Source organism: Schistosoma haematobium, chromosome 2, assembly GCF_000699445.3.
Source record: "Schistosoma haematobium chromosome 2, whole genome shotgun sequence".
In the NCBI taxonomy this organism is placed as follows: domain Eukaryota; kingdom Metazoa; phylum Platyhelminthes; class Trematoda; order Strigeidida; family Schistosomatidae; genus Schistosoma; species Schistosoma haematobium.
The window spans coordinates 23,120,843-23,138,782 of record NC_067197.1 but is presented as its reverse complement, the minus strand read 5'-3'; positions in this window follow the sequence as shown (position 1 = coordinate 23,138,782).

Genomic DNA, 17,940 nt, shown 5'->3' with positions numbered 1-17,940 from the left:
TGCATCCGCACCAGATCACGTGTGGTAACGCTGTGCTCAACATCTACCGCAATCGCTAGCCAGATTAGATCAGAGAATTCCGATATATTGGTAATCGCCAAATACACTCTTCCGATCTCCTCGACTCTGTCTTTTGATTTCTCTGGGTAGGAACGAATTATATTAGGTGTTACTGGTAGAAGCGTTGTCAAACACTGAATACCTGTGTCATCATCATTAGTGAGACCAACGTGATCTGGTACACCGAATTGCAACTGTGAGACTGTTCCTTTTTGGGATTTTTATATATCATTGCCTTATTTTTTATTTTTTAAACATTGATTTTTTTCGTGTTTTTTCTTCGATATATATATTTTTCCCGTCGTTCATTATCGTACTTCATATTTCACCATGACTGAACAGACACCCAAAGTACTCAAGCTTGAGATTTTGTCCGCACCTTCGTTTCAACTGATGCCTTTCTGGCCCGACAATATCGAAGCCTGGTTCTGCTACGCAAAAGCCGACTTCTCCGAGCACGGCGTGATCGACACACGTGCACAATTCCTCGCAGTAGTCAAGGCACTACCGCGCGAATTCAACAGGTACGTAACACCTAGTATGTTTACTAGTGATGTTTCTGAACCTTACGAAACCTTAAAACGTTCGATTCTTAAGCGAGGAGACCTAACTGATCGACAAAGGTTAGATCAACTCTTCAATAACATCGACCTGAAACACGGTTCTGCGACGGACATGTTGCAACGGATGAGAGAGGCTGTAGGTCCAAAAACTTTCGACGAAGGTCTATTCAAACAACTTTTATTGTCTAAACTTCCTCAACAGGTGCAAACTTTCCTTGTCTCGTTTCAGGACAACGCCTTAGACGAACTGGCTGCATCTGCCGGTCGTATTTTAGAAATTACGAAATCTACTATCGAAGTATTTTCTGTAAAAGAAAATCCTCACACGACTCAGAATGATATAACCGAGTTATGTCATACACTTACGCGTTATCTCAATCTTCGTACCGACCGTAAGAGATCGCGCACCCCACGTAGAAGCATTTCACGCAAGCGATCTGTCCCTAGACCACGAGAGACAGATAACCCCGACTGGTGCTGGTATCATAACCAGTATGGAAAGTCTTCCAGAAATTGCAGAAAACCTTGCAATTTTCCCAACACGAAACCGACTGACTCGAAAAACAACTCGGGAAACTTCCAAGCCGGCACGCGTTAACGGCAGCCGTAGCCGGCGAACATAGCCGACTATCGGCGATTGAATGCGAAAACCAATCTCGATCATTACCCGTTGCCTCACATTCACGATTTGACAGCTACCTTGAAAGGTACAACTGTCTTTTCGAAAATCGACTTGGTCAAAGCGTATAACCAAATCCCTATGGCTACTGACGACATACCGAAAACAGCTTTTCGGTCTAAGAAACGCTGTTCAAACATTCCAAAGATTCATGGATGACGTTTTCCGAGGTCTCAACTTCTTACACGCGTATGTTGACGACTGCCTAATCGCAAGTTCGGACAGAGAATCACATCTCAAGCATCTGGATCTTGTTTTCGAACGACTACAGAAACATGGCATTACTATAAACATCCAGAAATGCCAAATCGGAACCGACTCATTAGACTTCCTAAGACACACTATAGATGCTCAAGGCATTCGACCCCTTAGGACCAAAGTAGCGGCCATTCTGGATTATCCAGAACCGACCTCGATCAAGCAATCACGAATGTTTAACGGCCTTGTAAGTTTCTATAGACGATTCATACCGAAATGCGCGTTACTCATGAAACTTCTTACTGACCAACTTCGTGGAAATGCGAAATCCATTAATTTGGACGACACCGCACGAAAAGCATTCTCCACAGTTTAGGAACTTATCGCTAAAGCAACAATGCTTGCACATCAGGACACTCAAGCGCCCATTAGCATCGCGGTGGACGCATCTGACTCGTCAATCGGAGGAGTCTTACAACAATGGGTTAACCACTCCTGGCAACCTTTGGCATTTTTCTCTAGACGGTTGCTAGAAACCGAATCGAGGTACAGTACATTCGGTAGAGAACTCCTAGCTATGTATTGTGCTGTACGGCGTTTTCAACACTATATCGAAGGCCACGAATATACCCTTTTCACTGACCATAAACATCTTACTTTCTCGTTAAGCTCCTCTTCAGACAAGCACTCACCTCGTGAGTCTCAACAACTGGACTACATTTCTCAGTTTACTTCAGACATTCAACACATCTCTGGAGCAAACAATGTAGTTGCAAACGCCTTATCTCGCATAACTTCATTGAACAGTTTCCAAGGAATCGACCTTCTTAAACTCGCCGAGCTTCAAGAAGAAAACACTGATCTTCAGCACGAGTTATCGTCTACAACCCTTAAACTAGGCATCAAACAGATGAGAACAGGTGAGGAAACCTTACTGTGTGACACATCTACAGGTAGGGATCGCTCAATCGTGCCGAAACATTATCGACGCAATGTCTTCAACACATTGCACAAACTTTCTCATCCAGGTGTTCGTGCAACTATCAAGCTTATAGCAGAACGGTTTTGATGGCCTAGCATGGATAAAGACGTGAGGGAGTGGGCACGCTCCTGTGTAAGCTGCCAAAAATCTAAGATCATCAGACACAATAAATGTCCCTTAGGCTCATTTAAAACTCTGGGTGGGAACGAATTATATTAGGTGTTACTGGTAGAAGCGTTGCCAAACAGTGAATACCTGTGTCATCATCAACATTTTTAAGGAGGTTCGGGATTTTTTCACGTTCTGAGTACTGAGATGAATTAAGTGACCGGAGACATTTTCGGACATTAGTTTCAGTGAAAGTAGGGACATAACTATTCTTCAAACCTGTGGATAAAGAGAGCATCACATCATATAACTAACGTGTAAAAGACTTATTTAAGTCACAAACATTCAGGTGGTTATTACTTATAATATGCCCGTCACCCGTAAGTTATTTAAAGGGTTTCCACATACTTGATAATTTTTTATAAGATAGGAGTTTCTGAATAAACATGGAGCTCAGAATTCTAATCTCCACGTTTATTAGACCATTTAGCTCACGAACAGAGTTTTGCTTCTGCATTCTTTCTTATACCCCTCGCAGTCGTTTTAGTTGTGAAGATCTAAGTCGATTAAAATTTTCAGTGGGACAATAAATATTAAAATAGAATTTAAGATAACAATTGATATCACTAGTAGTGTTTTCCAGTAAGTCATCCGTAAACAATTCTCAGTTAGTCGCACGAAACATGTTTTTCAGATTTTTAATATTTTCATCTGAGTAATTCCTATATTTGACTTAATTGGTCTGATTTAAGAGTGTACCTTTTCCATGCTTTCTGTATACTTTAGGTGAAACACGAATTCCACAATGTTCCGAGCTAGACAGTGGAGCACGTGGCAAGGTCATAACCTATGAATGACTTTTGAACGGACTTAAAGTAACCTTGGTAAACATTAGCTAAGCAGAAAACATTCAGTATGGAGTAAAAATTTATTATGAAAAACCAAAGAATTAGAGTGGATACACTTCTTTTACATGGTTTTAAGACTTATCAAAGTTGAGAAGAGGTTCAGAGATTCTGAAATCGTAATGCATACGGTAGAGGAATGTATCTATGTGAATCCATATTAGTCGACCTCTGCAGCCATAATAAGGTCACAAAAACAACTTCAGCTTCAATCACATAGCTTCGATATTTGTTTGTGTGTACTCCGGTTGTTGGGTCCACAAAATATCAATTGTGGTCAACGACACGATGCACATAACCAAGTCTATGTGGGCATCAGTACACAGCTGCACATATTCCCGCATAATTGATATTATTGTTGTAACCTGTCGGTTCCTAACCCATTAAAAGTGTCTGTTTCGCTTTCTTCCATTATTGAAGTACGGTATATCCATCTATTTGCACGTATGAACCCAAATTGACAATAGAACAAAGCTCCAATTTAGGTACCAAAGTTTATTCGAAATTTACAGATAGTCGACCCAAATGTCATCCTAACAATAACTATAACAAGTACAAAACAAACCTTTAACTTTGTAGGCTACCGGAGCGAAAACTCTCAAAAACCAAACCAAAGACAAAGAAAAACCAAAATGTCCAGAAATCATTATCTAAACAAACAAGTTCAGAAGTTGAGTGAAACAAAAACATCAAAAATACACAGTGAAATTATTAATTTCTTACTTTATTTACGCCTGATACTCCTCATGAAGTAGTATAGGCCGCTCTCCAGCATTCTCCATCCAACCCGATCCTGGACAATCCTTTCCAGTTCCAATTCATCCTTCTCATGTTTGCTTCCACTTTTCGACTTAATTTGTTCTTTGGCCTTCCTCTTTTCCGTTTCCATTCAGGATTCCAAGTTGGGGCTTGCCTCGTGATGCAGTTAGACTATTTCCGTAATGTGTGTCTTATCCATTTCCGTCGTCTTTTCCGAATTTCCTCTTCAGCTGGAAGCTGATTTGTTCTCTCTCACAGAAGGCTGTTGCTGATGGTATCCTACCAATGGATGTTGAGTATCTTGCGAAGACAGCTATTTATAGATACTTGTACCTTCTTGATGATGGTTATTGTAGTTCTCCAAGCGTCAGCTCCATACAGTAGAACTGCATTGACGTTCGTATTGAAGATTCTCACTTTGATATTGGTTGAAAGTTGCTTTGACTTCCATACGTTCTTCAATTGAAGGAATGCAGCCTTTACTTTTCCAATCCTCGTCTTTACGTCTGAATCTGAACCTCCTTGTTCATCGGTGGTGCTTCGCAGGTATGTGAAGAATTCTACATCTTACAGAGTTTCGCCATCAAGATTGATTGGATTTCTGTTCTTCGTTTTGAATTTGAGGATCTTGGTTTTCCCCTTGTGTATGTTGAGGCCAACTGATGCACAGACTGCTGCTACAATGGCTGCCTTTATCCGCATTTGTTCGTGTGTATGGAATAGGAGGGCTTGGTCATCTACGAAGTCCAAATCGTCTACTTGGTTCTGAGCTACCCATTGTATGCCGTGTCTTCCCTCAGATGTCGAGGTTTTCATAATCCAGTTGACCACCAGAAGAAAGAGGAAGGGAGAGAGTAGACGGCCTTGTCTGACTCCGGTCTCTACTTGGAATGCATCTGTCAGCTGTCCTCCATGCACTACTTTGCACTGTGGTTCGTCGTATGAGTTCCGGATAATGTTGACAATCTTCTCACGAACTCCATAGTGTCGAAGAAACTTCCATAATGTTCTCCTATCTACACTGTCAAATGCATTTTCATAATCAATGAAGTTGATGTACAGTGACGAGTTCCACTCAATTGATCGTTCGACGATGATCCGCAGCATCACAATTTGGTCTGTGCACGACCGATCCCTACGGAATCCAGCTTGTGGATCTGGAAGTTGGGCGTCTACTGCGTCTTTCAACCGGTTCAGCAACACTCTGTTCAAGATTTTCCCTGGTGTTTACAGGAGTGTAATGCCTCTGTAGTTCTCACATTTGCTCAGATCTCGTTCCTTTGGGATCTTGATGAGGTGTCCTTCTTCCTAGTCCATCGGCACTTGTTCCTCCTCCCAAATCTTTTTGAATAGAAGGTGAATTATGTTTGTAGTTACTTCGATATCTGACTTCAGTGCTTCAGCTGGCATGTTGTCGGGTCCTGCTGCTTTCCCGCTCTTGATTTGTCTGATGCCTACTCTGATTTCTTCCGTCTTTGGTGGATTGACATCAATAGGAAGGTCTGTGCGTGTTGCTTCGAAGTCCGGTGGATTCATTGCAGCCGGCCTATTCAGGAGTTCCTCGAAGTACTCTACCCATTTGTTCCGCTGTTGTTGAATTTCAGTGATTGTCCTGCCTTTTTGTCTTTGACCGGTCTCTCTGGTTTACTATATTTCCCTTCTAGTCTCTTCATTGTTTCTTATAGTTGTTTTATATTTCCTCCTCTTGCTGCTTTTACACTGTCGTTGATAGTTCTTTCACGTATTTCCGCCTGTCGGCTTTAATACTCTTCTTCACTTGCTTGTTTGCTTCTATACACTCAGCTTGTGCTTGGACGTTCTCTGCTCGTGTTCGGCTGTTGTTAATTGCTGGCTTCTTGTTTTTCCTTTTTTGATGCTGTCCAGTGTTTCTATAGAGATCCATTCCTTATGATGATGCTTATTGAGGCCCAGAACCTCTTGACACGTTGAAGTCAATGCTTCTTTGATACTTTTCCAGTCGTCCTCCATAGTAGTTTCTTCTTCCTTCAGTAGATCCTGTAAGGCTTAGAACCTGTTGCTCAGAGCTATCTTGAATTCATTGAGTTTGTCAGTATCTCGAAGGAAGGCTGTACTGAACATTTGTAGTGCTGTTTGTATACTTCTTCTTTAGATTCAGTTTTAAATTGGCCACAACTAGGTGGTGATCTGAAGCTATGTCATCTACTCTCCTGGTTCTCACATCTTCCATTGTCCTTCGAAAATTTCTATTGATGCAATTACGATCTATCTGGTTCTCTGTGGTGTGGTGCGGTGAGATCCATGTAGCTTTGCGTATACGTTTGTGTGGAAATATTGTGCCGCCTATGACCGATTTGTTGAATGCACACAGATTTGCAAATCTTTCTATATTATCATTTCTCTCTCCCAGTCCATGTTGTCCCATGATATCTTCATATTCGGTGTTGTCTATTCCGACTTTGGCGTTGAGATCTCCCATCAGAATGGTGAAGTGCTTTCTTGGGCACTTCCCTATGGTTGATTGCAGCTGCTCGTAGAATTGACCTTTAATGTTTTCGTTGCTTTCATTGGTGGGTGCATAACATTGGATAATATTCATTGTGATCCTCTCCTTCTTTGTTTTGAATGATGCTTTGATGATTCTGGATCCGTGAGATTCCCATCCTACAAGTGCATTTAGTGCTTCCTTGAACAGCATCTGAGCAACTCCCTGAATGTGTGGAGCATCGTCCTCTTCGTGGCCGGTGTATAGCAGCATTTCTCCCTATTTGGCCTTTGTTGTCCAGCTTGGGTCTAATGAGTTTCGCTGATTCCCAGTTCTGCCAAGTTGTATCTCCTCATATCCGTTGCTATTTGACTGGTCTTCCCGGTCTTCCATAGTGTCCGGACGTTTCATGTACCGATAAAAATTGTTACTGTAAGATCCATTTTGAATGTTTTGTGTGTTTGTGAAAATCCCTCCATGTATATACTTGTACTTTGTTCCTATTGATTCCCTTAGTTGTACATTGTTGTATTTTGATTACATTTGAGTTGTTAATACTTGTATTTTTTATTATAGTTTTTGTTTTCTTACGCATTCACTAAGTTTGTGTTTCTTCCTGAACTGCATCTGTGTTGTTTTACTTGACACTTGTTCTTGGCGGTAGCCATATTGAATTGTTCCTCCTGTTGTGTGTGATCTATCCAGCCAGGATAGAATAACGTTGATTTGTTGTGATTGGTAAATTTCTTGCATCCTTTATCAACTTTCTTATTTATTGTAATTAGATTTGATCAATTGAACAATTATTGGTTGGATAGCTGAGTGGTTATATTTGTTTAGGTAATAATGTACACTTAAATTTATGATAAATTATAGAACCGCTATCTTACCTAATTACTTTGTTTTGGTTTCAATCGGGCGAGGGCGCGTATCTAACTCATCCAGACAGCTGTCCAGCAGTCCAAACGTAGTTTGGATCTTACAGTTACTCTGTCAGAAGGGGCATCAGCCTAGTGAATTTCGAGGGAACTCGGCTTTCAGCATGAAGCGTCATAGTTCTTCTAAACAAAGACCTTCTAAATCCCAGTGCAGAGTTTAAATGGTTTGGATTATTTTTTCTGGTTAGCGCATTTCTAGCGAGTTAGTTTTCTACGGGATGGGGTCGCTAACCCCATGCTCAACCTCCTCCCCTAGCCGGGCTTGGGACCGGCAGTAACTCGAGAAGAGCCACAGACGGAGTTAGTGAAATTAATAATATTCACTATAAAAGTTATAATCAGTTCAATGTTTTCAGTTCTGGAAGATCCTGTCGCATATTCCAAGGACGTGTGAAGTGTTTCTTAAACGGTCTTCTTTAACACTACGTCTTCTGTTGAATTTTTGTCTTCTAAAAACTGTTTCGCCTATTTCGACGTCTCCGACTCCTTTAGGCATTTCGTTTAAGTTTGTTATCTTCACTGTGCATGTCTCTACAATATTCATAGTCTGAACAGCTGAAACGTCAGTAACATCTGCTAATGTTCTAGCCATTGTTATTGGTGCTTTTATTATCCAATCCGCAACAACTATCAAAAGTTGCCACTGAGTGCAGTAACAGCAAGTCCTGTAAATCAGCTAACCAAGATTCTTGAATTTCGTTCACACAATGATTACGATGCATGTGTAGTGTGTCATCGAGTCGCGGTTGACTATGATCACCACTACAGGAAGACCACGTGTCACTTGACTGATAAGATCACCCGCAAGCCAAATATCAGAAGGCAGTTGGTGGGTGTATTCAAGCTGTATTTGTTGGCGATCTTGTAGTGTCGAAAGGATACCGAGATCGTGCCAGGTTACAAGTGTGGTTACTGAGCGTAACCGAATTCGTGCAAGGTCACAATCAGTGGAAGAATCTATGTGTTTTGGTACAGGTAAACAAACAAGTACGGTAAAACAATTACTGGTACAATTGGTTATAATAGTAGTTGCTTCCATTACAACAACCGCGTTCTCTTGATAAAAGTAAGCCATTGCATGTTTTGACTTAGTAGGAATTTTAGTAGTTGAGATCATTAGTCAATTCAAGCTAGACCGCCATGGAAAGCCTGGAAGCACTCGGAGGCTGTTTCGTCCTACCATGGGATCCCTCAATGGTGCACATCCACCGTCCCGTCTCGCTCAACGCACTTTTCCATGGACAAGACAGCACAAACTCTCTGGTGGTTACGATTGTTATGTCACAAATGCCGTCAAGAATAATTTCTATATTGTTGATTGATTCATATTCTTTTCCACATGTAAACAGGTAAAGACGTTTTTAAGCAGATAAGTGAATTTTTATGTAGAAAAGCAATCAAATTAAAGAAATGGATAACCAATTCAAAAGAAATAAGGACTATATTGCCTGAAGTATGTAAAAAAGAGTCTTTAGTAGAAATGTCAACGAGTTGCAATATCACTCATCGAACTCTAGTTGTAGGATGGGATTTCAAACAAGATGTATTTAAGTTTTGCTTTGATGCACCAGAAAGCATTTGACAAGGAAAGTGTTTGACGTGACAACGGTTTATGATGAATTCAGGACACTTCAGCTACTTACGGCTTGCAGAGTGCAACAAGACTGGTATAGCTTCTCAGCTGTATGAGTAGACTACTTTGGATCGTTTATAGTCAAGAAAGGAAGTTCACTGGAAGAAATGTATGGATGTGCATTTAGTTGTTTGCAAACATGAAAATTACATATTGAAATGACGTTTAGTTTGAATACTGAGTCGTTTATAATGGCCGTATTACGTTTTATGGGAGGAAGAAGCAGGAAGCCCCATAGAAATTTACAGTGGGTACAGTATTCGAACTAAGAAAATTTGTGCAACAGTGGAATTAGCAGAGGATAAGAAATGGATTGTCAACAAGGCAGGTTCAGTGGCATTTTAGCCCGCCTCATCTAGTCACAGAGGTGGAGCTTGGGAAAGAATAGTTAGGTCTATACGCTGACTATTATTAATAATTCAGAGAGAACAGACTTTGACCAATGAGACTTTAGGCAGTTATTTGGTCGAAATTGAAATTATATTAACCGACGTCAGATATCCACGTACAGTAACTTAAAACTCTGCATTAGCTTCCTAAACTACCAAATCTCCAAAATAATCTAGTAACCTGAGAAATCGAAATCAATACCACTTCTTTCTTTTGGAAACGGTTGTAGTGATATTTCATTCTTACAGGTCAAAACTTCTACAATTTTCTTTCATTTTCTTTGCCTAGTGGGTGCATAGAGAAATAGACCAAACGACAGATGTTACAATCTTAATTTTAAAGCAGATATTTTTATCAGCAAGTCAATTATTGTCATATTCATTCTTAATAAACAGTACTGTACAAATGTATGATTTTGCCCAGATGGAAATCCCATTATTTCAATTCATCATGAACTGATTAAGTCACGTTTCAGCATGATGCAGCACAATGAATTTTTTCGATCGCTGATGAGAACAGACAGAATTGGTCCCATACCTCTGCTTGTGCATCAACAGTTGCAAGGATTTCGACAAGGTGTGGTATGAACTTTTAATACTGAAATTAAAACCCGACGATTCAGAAACCCCTGCGTCTCGATTCGTTTCTGAAAGGACCAGTTACAATAACTAGGGCAAATTCACAAGCTCCTGAGTCCTTTCATCTATTATCAAAAGCAGTGGAACAGGTCCTTCAATAATGCAGCTTTGTGGTACTTGAAATACGAGAAACCTTTCTTTTGTGTTGTAGATTTTAAAAGTGTGCATCTATATTTCTATCATTGAAAAAATGTACCATTAAAAAATCTACAGAGCTATTACCCGTATGTATACTGGTGTTGTGCAGGAAAAGACTATTTTCTAGTCTGAAAAATTAACTTTTAATTGTAGAGTTACTAAATAACCTTTTATCTGACATGATCCAGCCTCACAGCCCAAGATGTGAGCAAATGAACCTTCAGTGTCTCTTGATGAAGTTAGAGAAATGGCACCACAAACATGAATATAATGAGTCGAACTTACTGTCTTACGCCTGTTACCTCTCTTCGAGGAGCATAGGTTGCCCATCAGCACACTCCATCCAACCCTATCCCGAGAAATCCTTTCCAGCTCTTTCCAGTTGTTATTCATCCTTTTCGTATCTACCTCCGCTTCCCTTCGGGATTCCAAGTCAGGGATTGCCTCATCATACAGTTTGATGATTTCCGTAATGTATGTTCTATCCATTTCCACCGTCCATTCCTATTTCCACTGATTTGTTCTCTCTCACGTTAGGCTGTTGCTGATGGTATCCGGCCAAAGGATGTTGAGTATCTTGCATAGACAACTTTGTATAAATGCTTGTACCTCCTTGATGATGGTTGTGGTAGTTCTGCAAGTTTAAGCTCCGTACAGTAGAACTGTCTTCAACGTAGACAGGTCATGTAACATGGATACATTTTCTCTACTGATACACGGTCAACCAACAATGAACCTTAGCTCATGTTTCTGTAACTTAACATGTGTAAGACGGAGTGACCACCGAGTCCACAGTGGTCCAAACATCATTTTCAGTAATCCAAAGTCATAACTTCTGGTTACATAACAAATCACTAAGGGCTTGTAAGATGTTGTCATTATTATTTATTATCGTTTATTAAGTAAATAATACTGATACTTCTGATTATTTCATATTTACTCTGCTTAAACTTTGACAACAGGTCGGTGATCCAACAAAATCGATAAGCATGCGCTACAAATTCAGTCCTGATATGGATGGACAAATGCCAAGGTTTTCAAACTCCAGCTTCATTGTGTTATAACTTGTGACCTTTGTGCCCTGTTTATTGTATAACGATACCGCCAATTAGAGAGCAGTGAATTATCGATCGGACCAGTGACGCATAAAACCCGTACGAGCAGTCTCGAGTCCTTATTGTTCCTGCTTTCCGCTAAGCCCAGCCAGCTAAGTTCAGGGCACCAGTCTCAGCCTCTGCAATATGAATCATTTATTTCAAGCATACAGGGTTTATATACTATCCAGACAGACCGCAATGTACCATAAAATATGAAACAACATTTGTACAAGAATTAGCCAAATGTGGCTGTGAATGAGGGAGGTAGTAATTAATAAACAATGCATAATTCAAGGATGGTAGATCGTAAAATAATAGTTCATAGGTCAAAACAAAGCTCATAATAAGAGGGACATAAATATGTATACTTTAGCTACTTAACAATTATACGACAAAAATATACGCATATTGTTTGTCCATAAATGGATCCCAAAAGTCACCATTGTTTATTCTTATCGGGACATAGCACATCGATATACACGGTTTGCTGAAATGTCACATAAAACAACGCCATGGGACCAGATGCGGTAACGATTCACCAACAGTATCACATTTCAAACTGCCATCTGAAACCTCCACTTAATCAATGTTTACAAATGCCAAGTAATGCACTTTCGAACGCTCTCCATGAAATGGTTATAACGTCCATATCACGTTAGATGTTCTACGTTTGATTGTGTTTGCCTTTTTGTGTTTCTGTATACTCAAAATGTTTTTACCCAGGATGAGTTTTTTGAATACCGAAACAGCGTTTTGAATTGCCCAGTACTGACATGTGGTCCATATTTGTGTGTGATTGACATTATGCATTTTTCTACTGAAGTCGTCACTTAAACTGGGAATACAGACAACTTCAGCCATCTCGTTGTGCCATGCTTTCACAACTAAGACAATACAATACTATGTTAGTTTCAACATCGGTATTGACTATTTCAACTCAGTCTTGTTTTTTCAAAACACAGACTACATAGCTGGCCATCACACTTAGCGAAAAATAAAGTGTCGTCTTTTGTGTTTCGCCGATTATGAATAACGATATTCTGGATTTAATAAATTCATTGGAAAGTAGCGACATATGACCAACATTATGTGAAGCAATTCCTTTAATTCCTGTCTCAAATGGAAAACGGTCCGTGACGCTAATGAACAATGGTTTATCTACACCATTATGCGACATAGATGATGCTTGGCGATTACAACGTGTGAAGAACAGGGCTTTTCAAGGGACTGAAATGATTTTGTATAGCGCTATATAACTTAGAATAACTTGCTGACATATGAATATCATGTTATTTCAATATAAATCAAAAACGAATTAGTCTCAGGTCATACAAATTCTTCTCAAGAGTCGCAAAATGCTATTACTACAACTACAACTGATGAAACACACTAAAAGTCCTTCTTTGTATTGCTTTGATCGATGAACTTGCGGAATGCAAACTATCCGAAAAGATCAAGAGTAAGAAATAGTCTAAATAACGTCCAGCTCAAACCCAATTTATAAAGCTCTATATGGTCAGTGTACAGAGAATAAAAATAACAACAAGACCTAATGAGTTCTAGCTTATTTATATGAAGCAGAAGGCATGCAGTCACCTAACAGACTAAGTACAATAAATGTTAAGGAACCAGAACAATGTCATTTTAGTTTATTTATTTCCCCGTACGAAGATGCGAGAGGATGCCTTCACTTGAGTTTCACTAGATGGCTACTTGCTGGTTTTTCCTCTCAGTTTTAACCTCGTCATTCACCAAATTGAGCAATTTATGTCGATTATTGAGGTTTACTTGAGTTGGCGGAATCGTTCAGCCTTCTGAATTGAGTTACAGTCACACCTCTCGGTTCATACCTTAATTGGATTGTATCTTCGTGGTATTCGAGTGCTGCGTTTGTTTCGACGACAAGTGTGACGTTGGTAAAGAAACGCATTAGTTAGTATAAGTTGGAGGAACAGGTGGTAACCGCTGCTTGGTGATTTGTCCTACTCTCTGTGATACTTCAGTGATCCTACGAGTCCTACCGTCGTCCACGCTTTAGCATGTTTCGTTCCTTTTTTGTGTTTTAAGTTATTTCAGCTACGTTTTTTGCGATTTGTGAATTGTGATTAACTCCTCGATGCATTTATTTTTGTCATTTATTGTTTCACTATATTTGTTCTTGAGCATTTGACTTTCGTGGCTGTATTGTTGATTATTACTGCTTGATACATTGAACCGACCGATCCAACAGCATAGAAATCAAGTTTCGTCTTTGTCAAAACGTCTACTGTCATTCAAAACGTTGATCACTTATTTCCTAAGTGAATCAACTAGTATATTCGTGTGTTATTCTTCAGTTTTTAATGCATTGTATTGTATTTAATTAACCTCCTTTGAAGTAAACTAACCTATTTTTTTAATTTCTGTGGACTGAATAGATATGGTTCAAAACCGTACAGGTATTGTACATCTGTTCTTTATATGCGTGATTTTTTTATTCAGTACACCTCATTCATTTAGCTGATAGGTTTTTGATTAATTAGCCCAATGGGCATGTCTCGACTAACGAGTAACCCACAGTTACCACGAGTTCTGGACTTCACAATTTCAGCCAGTGACAGATAAGTGAGGAAGCCTTGTGTGATACCACTGTCATCTCGGTTGAATAGATCAAGAGGCTCATACGCTACGTCTCAAGGTCGATGATTCAATGATCGTGTTTCGAGAAAAGATAGATAATCGCCTAAATATTTAGGCATGTATAACACTACTAAAGATAGAGCTACTAATAAGAGTATTTACCGATCACCTTGCGCCAGTGAGCCACCGTAATGCAGATGTACTAAGGGTGACACCGGCAGATTTTTAAGCCCATTACATTATCCTTCGTGTTGGGTTTTATGTAGGCATGCACTAATACAATCTCATTTAACACAACGCCGAAATGTAGATATTAGAGTCCCAATCTGTTTTGTAACTGGATTTTAAACATGTGATGTGATTGGTCTCTGGTGCCTGAAACTGTATTAACGTTTGCACTATCGAAATTCCAAGACACCCTTTGTAAGATCCATTTAAGATGTTTTGTGTGTGAAAATCCCTCTATGTATACACTTGCAGTTTCTTCCTATTGATTCCTTTAGTTGTACATTTTGTTAGCTTTGTTGATTCCATTTGAGTTGGCAATATTTGTATTTTATTATAGTTTTTATTTTTACACGCCTTCTCTAAGTTTCCATGTTTCTTTCTGAACTGGATTTATGTTGTTTTACTTGGAAACACTCTGTGTTATAAAGCAACCAAATATTATCTTTTGAACGAATCTGTTGGTAATTTTCTCGCATCCTTTATAGATTTCCTTATTTATTGTGATTTAGATTTGATGAACTGAAAAATTACTGGTTGGATAGATGGGTGGTCATATTTGTTTAAGTAGTAATGTACATTTAAATTTATGACGAATTTCAGGACCTTTATTTTACCCAATCACTTTGTTTTTATTTCAACTAGGCAAGGGCGCGTATCTAACCCACCTATACGGCTATTCTTCAGTCGGACCCTTGGTTTGAATATGACAAACTTGTCCTTTGTGTTAGACTTTGTCATGACTGACACTTGCGAGGAACACTCACGATGACTAGTTTGAGTTCTGGCTTAAAGAGAAGGGGTAGACCAGAGCTGCTTATTGATGCTGTGCCACAAGTAATCTGGATATCAGGGATTGAAACGGAGTCACTCTCTCTTGGACTTAAATTTCATATTCCGGATCAGGGTTCCGATTTAGTCAACCTAAACAGTGATGAATACATTAGCAAAGTAATGTCCATTTTAAATGATTCCACGAGATTTATCATCGATAATGCTCAAAAAGACCTAACAGATATAACTGAGGAGCGTCATCTTAAAAAGCTGAGAGAACTCCTAAAGAAAAATATAATAGATATTCATACGTACAATGAACTGAAAACGAAAGGACCACATTTATACGGCCTACCTGAATCACACAAACCCACAAGCTCGATGACTTCAATATTATCCATGACCAAATCACCCTCCCATGAACTGGCTGACAAGGTGCCTGGAACCAATTTGTAAGAAACTGGCACCCTGTTTTTGTGTACCAAAAACATACATTTTCAATTTAACCATGTGTTGTACCGCCAAATTGATGGAGTAGCCATGGGTAGCTCTTTGGATTCAATTCTGGTCAACATATTTATGGGACGCCCGGAACAGCTCAAGCACGCAATCGGTGGAACTATACTCCACTGTGGATATACTGATGACAATTTTCTCCTCCGCAACAATCACAAGCATTCTATAAACCTACTCAATCTGTTTAATAAAGCACACAAGGATATAGATTTTACTATGGAGCGCGAAGTAGAAGGTACATTACATTTCCTAGATATTGGAATCAGAAGAACCTCAGACAGCACATTACAAAGACACATTCACTGCAAAAATACCAGGAGTGGAGTTTATCTCAACTACAACTGTTTCTGTCCAATGAGTTGCAAAAAGCGTATTGTACGAACTCTGTTTGACCGCGCACGTAGAGTTTGCCCAAAAAATGCCTGAAAGGTAAAATTGCTCCTATTAAAAATTACCTACGAAAAAATGCATATCCGGAGAAGTTCATCCAGAAGTATGCTAAAATCAACATTTGACTTAAATACGATAGAGTACTTGGGCTTTAAAAAATATGAAATCACTAGAATGATTAGTCAGGATAAATTCCTCGTTGAAGGCGACTTACCCATTAGCGAAGCTGACAAAATTATGGGAAACAAACCGCTTGCCCGAACAAACTAAACTTGACAGGCCCTCTTTCCTCAGTAGCTTCAACTATATTTATTAATTTGCATGTACGTGCCAAAACACATACATTGGCAGAACCGAGAAAACAGTACACGTTCGCATTTCCGAGCATGTCCCAACGAAATTGAGACTGCTAGGGGCAACGGCTCTTAACAGTGCAACAACTCAGCATTTACTTGACACCAGGTATACCACTGACAATCCCCAAGCTTTCAAAATTATTAGCAGACAAAGACACACTGCCTCCCTTTGGCTTTCTGAAGCAATTACAGTGAAGAAAGCTCAAACTTGATTGATGTATCCAAAGAGAGACAGTAATAAACCTTTTACTACCTTGGTTATTCATTTTTGGTCATCACTTTTATTTTGTTATGTTGTTCTTGCATTAGCGAGTTCTTATTTTGTGTACATTAAAATCCCCCTTCATCCACAAATCTCCATCAACTCAATTCTCTCAAATTATGTAAATTCTTCAAATCTTGTTTAATTACTACGCAATTATCATAAAATTTATCTATCTCTGAACTTCACTCATGTCTTTTTTTATTCTGACACTAAATGACCTCCGACCTGTTACTGCACAGATATATATATAGTTATTATTGGTAACCTTCGTCATTCCAGTTCTTTGCATTCACTTATGTCAGTTGTTTCATATTATATTTTACCTCTATGTAAAATTTAAACATATTCGATCATAAGCAACTGATGAGAAACCACGAAATATAATGAATTCATATCATTCTGTACCCATGTTTCTTCTGGCTTCATTTAAATTCACAAACGAAACTAATTGGATGAAATATCAAGAAGATTGATCATCTTGAACAAATTTTTGAGTAAACGTCAATGTTTATGTTGCCAGGGTGGCATTTGTGTTACAAAAAGAGCGAATATGACTGATAGGAAGTAAAATTTTCATAATAGGATGATTCTGCTCAAATCATGGTACTGGTGTTTTTTGCTAAAACATCATAGAAGTAACATTTCACCTCGAACTTTGTTACGGAGATTCTTAGACCCGAGATTCATACTATTCGCCGGGGTCAGGTTGTGATTAAAATAAGCAGGAAAATATTTGGTCACTAAAGACAATTTAACACTAATTACTTGAGTGTGAGATTGCTAAAAATAGGGCAAATCTGTATGCCAGGATAGGCAAGTTTTCAATCATTGTTCGAATGTCACTATATTTTGAAGTAATTTTCGATGTTCTGATATTTATGTTCCGTTTCAAACAAACGATTGTGAAGACATATTATGATGATTTATGTGAAAGCTTTTTTATTAAGTTATCAACGATCCTAATTTTGAAGGGTCTATTTGATCTTCGCACAAAAATTAGAATTCATATATTAAGCACACGGATGGGGACATAGATGGGATCCTGATTTGCTCTAGTTAATCCACAACTCATCCCAAACAGTGTGGTTCCCAACTTGGTTTTTTACGCCTCAACAAATGAGATGCATAGATGTTTTTGTTACCGCGGAGTCAAGAATTAACTTCATCGAACTTGGTAAACCGTTTCAGTCATTAAATGTTAGGAAAAATGGAAAATGTAAAGAGAGAAGTACAGCTATCATTG